This window comes from Pongo abelii, chromosome 6 (assembly GCF_028885655.2).
Source record: "Pongo abelii isolate AG06213 chromosome 6, NHGRI_mPonAbe1-v2.0_pri, whole genome shotgun sequence".
NCBI lineage: Eukaryota > Metazoa > Chordata > Mammalia > Primates > Hominidae > Pongo > Pongo abelii.
The window spans coordinates 23,044,991-23,055,048 of NC_071991.2; positions in this window are offsets into that span (position 1 = coordinate 23,044,991).

A 10,058-nucleotide genomic window follows, 5' to 3' on the forward strand; every position below is an offset into this window, starting at 1 on the left:
TAGAGATGAATGCGTCTTAGGCTTGAGCAGAAACTTGGTCAAACATTGTGTTAAATCCCCTGCCTTTATGCACAACTGTATTATTGTCCCCATTCTGCAGATTCAGAGACTGAGGCTTCAGAACCATTAATAGTTATGCCCAAACTGCCGCTAGAGAAGAGATGAGAGAACTCTTTCCTCTAAGACTAGCGCTCATTTTTCCACACTAATGCTTCCTCAATTATGTTCCTGAAACCCACATAATGTGTATAATGAGAAAGTCCTATAAAAAATGTTTACTGAATCTAGATTTCCCATCTTATTTGTGCATGAAGCTTTCTTCACCAGATTCCCATTATGAGACCACAGAGAACTGAGTCTAAGAAAGTCATCACGGGTGGGGAATTTGAGGTTTTTTTAAAAAAGAAGTGAAAAATCACAGACATGTTAGAAGTAGTAAAATACTGTAACCACTCATGAGGGAATTGTTTGGGTTGATAACTCTATTGGACTGATAAAACATAAGGGCGTTTTGATTGGCTGAGCCATGGTTTGCTTTAGACTACAAAGTACCGTCCCTATCTTTCAATGCGGCTGTTTCAGTGGTATTTGTTTCAATCCTATTTTTCAGCCAGTGGGTGAAGGACAGCAGTCACATAAAAACTTTCATTAAGAGATTTCAGGCTTGGTGCAGTGTAATCCCGGCACTTTGGGAGGCCAAGCTAGGTGGATTACTTGATCTCAGAAGTTTGAGACCAGACTGGGCAACACGGTGAAACCCTGTATTTAAAAAAAAAAAAAAAATGCAAAAGTGAACCAGACATGGTGGTGTGTGCCTGTAGTCCCTGCTACTCAGGAGGCTGGGGTGGGAGGGTAGCTTGAGTCTGGGAGGTTGAGGCTGCAGTGAGCCATCTTCATGCCACTGCACTCCAGCCTGGGCAACATAGCAAGACCCTGTCTCAAAAAAAGAGAGATTTTTAGAGACTCTGAGCACACACAGTGTTACTTTGGGGTCCAAAATGTGTGAGGCAGAGTCACTGAGAGAGCCAATCTCCTCATATTGCCACAGTCTAGTGCAGGGCTGGCCCTTTGAGAATTTGTAGTTGTGGAAGCATTAGGAGATAGCACCTCTGACAAATACCTTGACACTTTTGTACAGGGAACTCCGCCTATCAGTGATAAAAGGAGAGCAACCCCGTTTTTTAAAAAAAGAGGAGAGTTGCTATGAAAAGGATATTTGTAGAATGGGAAGACACCAAGGTTTTGACCACAAGATGAGAGCCCAAATTTACTGGTAATTAGAAATAAGACAAATGCAAATTCAAACCACAGTGAGTTACTTCTTCATGCCTACTGGACTAGGTGACAATTAGAGAGTTGGTGGGGCTATGGGAGGCCACATGCTCTGTTGGTGGGTGGGTGGACTGGTACCGCCATTGCAGTGTTACTCATGCAAATTATATATATGCATACACATGCCTCAGCAATTCCTTGCCTGGTATTTATTTCAGGGTCCATAATGGAACTTGTACAAGGAAGTTTTTTGCATTATGGTTTATGGTGGGGAAGTTGGTGGCAACCTGGAAATTCATTACTAGAAGTGGAGAGGTAGGGATAGGCAGGGGTTATATAGTTTGGATATTTGTCCCCTCCAAATCTTATGTTGAAATATGATCCCCAGTGTTAGAGGCAGGGTCTGGTGGGAGGTGATTTGATCAGGTATTAGTTCATTCTCACACTGCTATAAAGATACTACCCGAGACTGGGTAATTTATAAATAAAAGAGGTTTAACTGACTCACAGTTCAGTATGGCTGTGGAGGCCTCAGGAAACTTACAATTATGGCAGAAGAGGAAGCAGGCTCCTTCTTCACAAAGTGGCAGGAGCGTGTGTGTGCATAGGAGAAACTGCCAAACATTTATAAAACCATCAGATCTCATGAGAACTCACTCACTATCATGAGAATGGCATGGGGAAACCACACCCATGATCCTATCACCTCCCACCAGGTCTGTCCCTCAACACCTGGGGATTACAATTCAAGATGAGATTTGGGTGGGGACACAAAGCCTAACCATATCAGATCACAAGTGTGGAGCCCTCATGAATGGCTGAGCACCATCCTTTGGTGATAAATGAGTTCTCACTCAGTTTGTGTGAGATCTGGTTGTTTAACAGAGTCTGGAACCTCCTTCTCCCTCTTGCCACATGTTATGCCAGCTCCCTCTATATCTTCTGCCATGTTTGGAAGCTTCTTGATGCCTCACCAGGAGCAGATGCTGGTGCCATGCTTCTTGTACAGCCCACAGAACCATGAGCCAAATAAACCTATTTTCCTTATAAATTATCCACCCCCAGGTGTTTCTTTAAACGACAAAAGAACAGACTAACACAAAGGGTAATATTCCAGTGATAGGCATGATACAGCTACACGGGTTGTTGAAATAGTGAAACAGTGTCCTCATGTCATGTGGGTTGATAACCTGCTGCTTCTCAGCCTACTAAATGCCTCTCCATCTCTCCTACAAACTACCCTAACCTTTCCTGCTGTGGCAATTTAAGATTAAATTCTGAATTTCAGGAGCCTCTGGGACCCAGTTCCAGCCCAGCATTGAGGCTCCCTCCTCATTAGGTCATGCCTGTGTTGTTCAAGGGTTAAATATTTTGTACATTAACTGTGTGGAGGGCTCAACCACAATAAATTTATACCATGGGCTACTAGGCAGTAGTTAGAAGCAATGGCTGTAGATACAAGCTTATATCTTAAAAAACTAGTTCTTAGGCAAGTGAATTGTTCTATATTAATGTAATTTACAAAAATTAAAAATTGCATGCACACAAAACTAAAATGTGCATTTTGTAAGAACACATTCAAAAGGTGAGACACACAAACGATACATTAAAATGATTGCTTAGGGAAGAAAAGAGAACTGGAGTGAGTTATGGCAATTAAAGGGAGTGAATGAATGAATAAATGAATGAAAACAAGATGGACAATGCACAGGTCCAGAGGACATATCATGAAATAAGGAGTATGGCCAACTCAATCATCTTCCCCTGGAGTTCAAAGTGAGAAAGCATTAGCTAAAACATAACACCATGAGCCAGGCACTGTTGAAGGCACTTTGCATATAGTAACTCATTTGATCCTGACAACATTCTCAAGCCTGCCCAGGTCCTATTTGCCTTTGGATCCAGTCCTGGCCATTTCCCTCTCTCTGCTGTATCCTAGCAGTGTTAACGTTGTTCCAGTGGCTTCTGGACCAGCCAACATTGACCAACCAGAGCAGCAGAAGAAAAAGGTGGGAAAGTGATCCTGCAGCTGGTTGGTAAGCCATCTAAAGGCACACAATGGGGACTGTGTTAATTTCATAGTGCTGCCATCAGATTTACCACCGATTTAGTAGCTTAAATCAATACAAATGTATTATTGACAATTCAGTAGGTCAGAAAACTGAAATCGGTCCCACTGTGCTAAAATCAAGGTGTCAAGGAGATCATGTTCCCCTTTCTGGAGGCAGTAGGGCAGTGGTCCCCAACTGTTTTGGCACCAGGGACCGAATTCGTGGAAGACAATTTCTTCATGGACCACAAGCAGTTGGTGGTGGTGGTAGTTTCTGGATGATTCAAGCACATTACATTATTGTGCACTTTATTTCTCTTATTCTATTATTACATTTTATTTTTATTATTACATTGTAATATATACTGAAATAATTATAGAACTTATCAAAATGTAGAATCAGTGGGACCCCTAAGCTTGTTTTCCTGCAACTGGATGGTCTTATCTGGAGTTAATGGGAGACAGTGACAGATCATCAGTCATTAGACTCTCATAAGGAGTGGGCAACCTAGATGCCTCGCATGAACAGTTCACAATAGGGTTCACATTCCTGTGAGAATTTAATGCCACAGCTGATGTGACAGGGGGTGGAGCTCAGGCAGGAATGTGAGTGATGGGGAGCATATGTAAATTCAGATGAAGCTTCGCTTGCTTGCCCTCCACTCACTTCCTGCTGCTTGGTCCAGTTCCTAACAGGCCATAGCCTGGAGGTTGAGGACCCCTGCCCTAGGGGATCATCTATTTCCTTGCCCTTTTCAGCTTCTAGAGGCTGCTCACATCACAGTTCTCTGTTCATAACTCCTTTCTCTGTTTTCAAATCCAGGAACATTGCATCTCTCTCACCCTTCTCCCATAATCACAGCTCCCTCTCTGACTCTTTTTTTTTTTCAGGTGAGGTCTTGCTCTGTTGCCCAAGCTGGAGTGCAGTGATACCCAAATCCTAATCCCCAGAACGTGTGAATATGTTATCTTATATGGACAAAATGATTTTGCAGATGTGATCAAGGTTAAGGACTTTGAGATGAGGGTATCATCTCAGATTATCCAGGTTGGATATTATCCATAGCTCACTGCAGCCTCAACCCCCTGCGCTCAAGTGATCCTCCCTTTTCAGCCTCCCAAGTAGCTAGGAACTACAGGCATGCACCATGATGCCTGACTAATTTTTACATTTTTCTTTTGTAGAAACAGTCTTGCTATGTTGCCCAGGCTGCTTTCAATCTCTTAGGCTGAAGCAATCCTCCTGCCTCAGCTTCCCAAAGTTCTGGGATTACAAGCATGAGCCACTGTGCCCAGCCTCTCTCTGACACTGACCTCAGCTGGAAAAGTTTCTTTTAAGGACTCATGTGATTAGGTTGAGCCCACCTGCATAATCTGAGATGCTACTCTCATCTCAAAGTCATTAACCTTAATCACACCTGCAAAATCCTTTTGTCCATGTAAGATAACATATTCACACGTTCTGGGGATTAGGATTTGGGCATTTTTAGGGGACCATTATTCTGCCCACCAAAGAGATGAACAGAAATATTTTGGGGTGAAATGATGCCAAAGGAGAAAACAGGGTGGAAAAGAAGGGATTTTGCCACTGATGTTGGTTTCCATGTGACCTCATATCTAATTCAAACACTGATGAAATCTGCCAGCATTTGAGCTATACTTAGAATAGAGTCATTTGCAGAAGATCAAAAAAGAACCTGGAAAAAGAATAAGATAATCAAAGGGGTTGAGGGAAGCAGTTCCAGACTCTCAGATTAACTGCAGAGTGGGGAGGGTAGAGGTGGAGAGGGTGGTGTAGGAGGGTTATGGGGGCAGTGTGAGGGTGGGAGGAATTGCAGGCTCCCAGAAGTACTGTGAAACATGAAAATAAATGAGGTGAAGAGAAGAAAAAGGCTGAAAAGTATACATTTCCTTGTCTTTCATAAAAGAAAGCTAAGACAGATTGGGTGCGGTGGTTCATGCCTGTAATCCGAGCACCTTGGGAGGCCGAGGAGGGTGGATCAACTGAGGTCAGGAGTTTGAGACCAGCCTGGCTAACATGGTGAAACCCCATCTCTACTAAAAATACAAAAAAAAATATTATCGAGGTGTGGTGGCGGGCACCTGTAATCCCAGCTACTCAGGAGGCTGAGGCAGGAGAATAGCTTGAACACGGGAGGTAGAGGCTGCAGTGAGCCGAGGTCATGCCATTGCACTCCAGCCTAGGCAACAAGAGTGAAACTCTATCTCAAAAAAAAAAAAAGAAAAAGAAAAAAGAAAGAAAGAGCTAAGATAACTAAGCTCTGCAATAAAAACAGCAAAAACAGCTTTTTTTTTTTATTAGAGAGCTTAGTTATGGAGAGGTAATTTTGGTATTAATGTTTTAAGGGAATTCCTAGCAAAATCAAAAACTGTATGTTTGTCTTCCAAATGAGTGACAAAGATGACAACAAGTAGAGCATTGCCCAGACATCAGAAGGCCAAATAGAAGATTCAATAGCAAAATATTAAAATACAGCATGAAATAGACTGACAGAGGCTGGATCCAGGAGGCACTTACACCAGTGATTTGTACCTAATGGTATAAATTCCACTGCCAAGAAACAAAGACTCTCACACTACAAGACTGTATTTGTTTAACAAATTGCTGCTTGTGAAACATCTCGCTAAAGCTGAATGACCTCAAAAGTCTAAAAGCAAAGTTGAGAAAGGCAATATTAATTAAAAAATAAAATGTGACTTCTAGTGTAGAAAATAGTAACCTAACATCTAAGGCAAAACTATTGGCCATGACAAGCAGGAAAATTACTTACGATAAAAGTCTAAAATCAATAATACAATTTTGAGATTATCAAAGTTTTATTCTTTGAATCAATATGATAAATAAAATACAACCCATGGGAAAGACATGAAAATCATAATTAGAGGATAATTTTTTTTCTTGTTCTTTTTTGAGACAGAGTCTTGCTCTGATGCCCAGGCTGGAGTGCAGTGACATGATCTTGGCTCACTGCAACCTCCACCTCCCCTGTTCAAACGATTCTCCTGCCTCAGCTCCTGAGTAGCTGGGATTTCAGGCACCTGCCACCATGCCTGGCTAATTTTTGTATTTTTAGTAGAGATGGGGTTTCACCATGTTGGCCAAGCTGGTCTCGAACTCCTGACCTCAAGTGATCTGCCCACCTCGGCCTCCCACTGACCTCAAGTGATCCACCCACCTCGGCCTCCCAAAGTGCTGAGATTATAGGCGAGAGCCACCTCACTCAGCCTAGAGAATGATTTCGATTGTTATATGTTAATGACAAATTAAGGACACAAAAATTAAATATGAATATAAATGATATAAACAATGAAAATAAGTTAGATGGAATGAATAGGATAAGTTTTTTTTACTTTATTGAAAATATACCTTCTTTTCTTATGTTTGTGATTGTTTATACAAATTGATTATATGATACACACTAAAAAGCACAAAGATTCAAAAAAGCATTCAATAAATATGGAATTTTTACAAATATTTTATTAAATAACAATTGTCTCACAGCTCAAGATTAAAACCACAGATTATTCAGAAAATAAGGAAACTTCTTTTTTATTTTAAAACATTACAGAAACAGGCTGGGGGCAGTGGCTCACCCCTGTAATCCCAGCACTTTGGGACACGGAGGCGGGAGGATCACCTGAGGTCAGGAGTTCAAGACCAGCCTGGCCAACATGGTGAAACTTCATCTCTACTAAAAATTCAAAAGTTAACCGGGCATGGTGGTGGATGCCAGTAATCCCAGCTAGGGAGGTTGGAGTGAGCTGAGATCGCACCACTGCACTCCAGCCTGGGCAACGGAGTTATGACTCTGTCTCAGACACACACACACACACACACACACACACAAATAACCACTGCCACCAAAACCACTATAGAAGCATATATTCAGTCATGTGCCACATAATGACACTTGGATCAGTGATGAATTGTGTCTATGACAGTGGTCCCATGAGATAATAATAATGTATTTTTTGCTGATTCTTTTCTATGTTTAGATACACAAATGCCATTGTGTTACAGTTGCCTACAGTATTCAGTACAGTCATATGCCGAATAGATTTGTAGCCAGGGAGCAATGGGCTCTACCATATGGCCTAGGTGTGTGTTTGGCTCTACCATCTAGCCTTGTGTAAGCTCACTCTGTGATGTTCACACAATGATGGAATTGCCTAATAAAGCACTTGTCAGAAAATATCTCTGTTTTTAAGTGATGAGTGACTGCAGTGTGGTCAAAGTGGGACTCCAAAATAAATTCTTAGCTTTGACTATTTCATAATAAAATAAAAAGGTGAAAATAAACAAAATGAAGCATTCTAACTAAAATTTAAAAATAAAGAAAATAATTATACTGTCTACTTAAACAACATGAAACCATGAAACCTAGCAATAAATGTATTTTAGAAAAGACTAATAGAATAACTAAAATAATAGTTATTTTAGTATAAAATATTATACTAAATATAAAATGAAATAATTAATATCAGTAATATTAATTAGTAAATAAAGAGTAATTAATATTAAATAAAAATACTAAAATAACTGGGGCTGGTGGTGGTGGCTCACACCTGTAATCTCAGCACTTCCGGAGGCAGAGGTGGGTGGATCACTTGAAGTCAAGAGTTTGAGACCAGCCTGGCCAACGTGGTGAAATCTCTACTAAAAATACAAAAGTTAGTCTGGCCTGGTGGTGCACACCTGTAATCCCAGCTACTTGGGTGCTGAGGCAGAAAAATTGCTTGAACTCGGGAGGCAGAGGTTGCAGTAAGCAGAGATCACACCACTGCACTCCAGTCTGGGCAACAGAGTGAGAATCCATCTAAAAAAAAAAGAACTAAAACATTAGCAAGTTTCAAAACACGAGAGAAAAAAAAGAGGTGTAACAATAGAAAATAATAATGCACTTTTAATGCATTATTATAAATGCAATTATGAGGGGTACATAATTATATTCTATTAATAATGAAGCAACTTAATGAGATGTATTATTTTTACATAACATAAATTGACAATGGCAAATTGATATAAGATCAAATAAGAATTTGAAATTATACTAAGGAATGAAACAAATGAGAAATATTTAATGTGGGTGTTTTCTGCTCCCTGTCTTTACAAAAAGACAGAAAGCTATAAAATGTATCCTATGAGGTAGATGTTGCTGTTCCCAATACCTAACCAAGATAACCAAAAGTATATTAGAATAATCTCACTTGTGAATACAAAACTATGTGATTAATAACAATGTCAGTAAGTAGAATTTAATGATACATTAAAATAATAATATGAAAGTACAAAGGGTTTATCCCAAGTATAGAAGTGATCAATATTAAGAAAAACATTAATATATTACTACAGCTTATATTACATCTCTGAAAAATGAGTCTATAAATCAATAAATGAGTAGATATTAAAGGGTGTTTTATCAAGTCAATCCATTATTATTTTAAAGTCTTATAAAGACATATAAGAATTAGAGACTACTTCCTTAATATTATGAAGAGTATATTCTAAGCTATTAATAATAATTGACATTATGCTCCAAGGAGAAATAAGCCCTCTAAGGATTTCTCTTCAAACAAAGCACCTAACAAAAGTCCCTTGTCTGCCTTTTTAGTTAATTCACTTTTGAAAGTTATGTGTATCTTGGCTATCAATGAGGTTAGAGACTCAACTTTCATCTGAAAGAACTGTAAGTATCTGATATAATGTTTGTCCCCTCCAAATCTCATGTTGAAATATGATCCCCAATGTTAGAGGCGTGTGGTCATGGGGTGGATCCCTCATGAATGGCTTGGTGCCCGCCCCAAGGTAATGAGTGAGTTCTTGCTCTGTTAGTTCACTGAAGAGCTGGTTGGTTATTTATTTATTTATCTACTTATTTATTTTGAGACAGAGTCTCGCTTTGTCACCCAGGCAGGATTGCAGTGGCATGATCTCAGCTCACTGCAACCTCCACCTCCCGGGTTCAAGCAATTCACCTGCCTCAGCCTGATGAGTAGCTGGGGCTACAGGCGCCCGCCACCCCGCCTGGCTAATTTTTTATATTTTTAGTAGAGATGGGGTTTCACTGTGTTAGCCAGGATGGTCTCGGTCTCCTGACCATGTGATCCATCCGCCTTGGCCCCCCAAAGGGCAGGAATTACAGGCCTGAAGAACTGGTTGTTTAAAGGAGCCTGGCACCTCCTCCTCTCTCTCTTGCTTCCTCTCTCTCCATGTGATACACTGGCTCCCCATTCACCTTCTACCATGATTGGAAGCTTCCTGAGGTCCTCACCAGAAGCAGACACTGGCACCATGCTTCTTGGACAGCCTGCAGAACCATGAGCCAAATAAACCTCTTTTCTCTCTAAATTACCCAGTCTCGGGTATTGCTTTATAGCCATGCAAAATGGACTAACACAGTAACCTCAAGACACTAGTTCTCTTCCTGCTTCCAGGTGGGGCACCGCTTGCTTTCTCACCAGGTGCTGCTTTGGAAACACAGCACAATGAGAAACAGAAAGCTCACTTTTACTTCTTAGGGGTTATCTGGTCTGAACCCCCCATTTTGCATGTGAGAACACTGAACTTCAGAAAGTGCTGGGATTACAGGACCTATTACATTCTTGCAGATGAGAAGAGTGAGACTTGGAGGCATTAAACATCTGTGCTAAGATCACCCAGTTAGAAGAAGCGGAGCAGAGTGGACAGAACACCCAAGATAAGTTTGTAATTTTT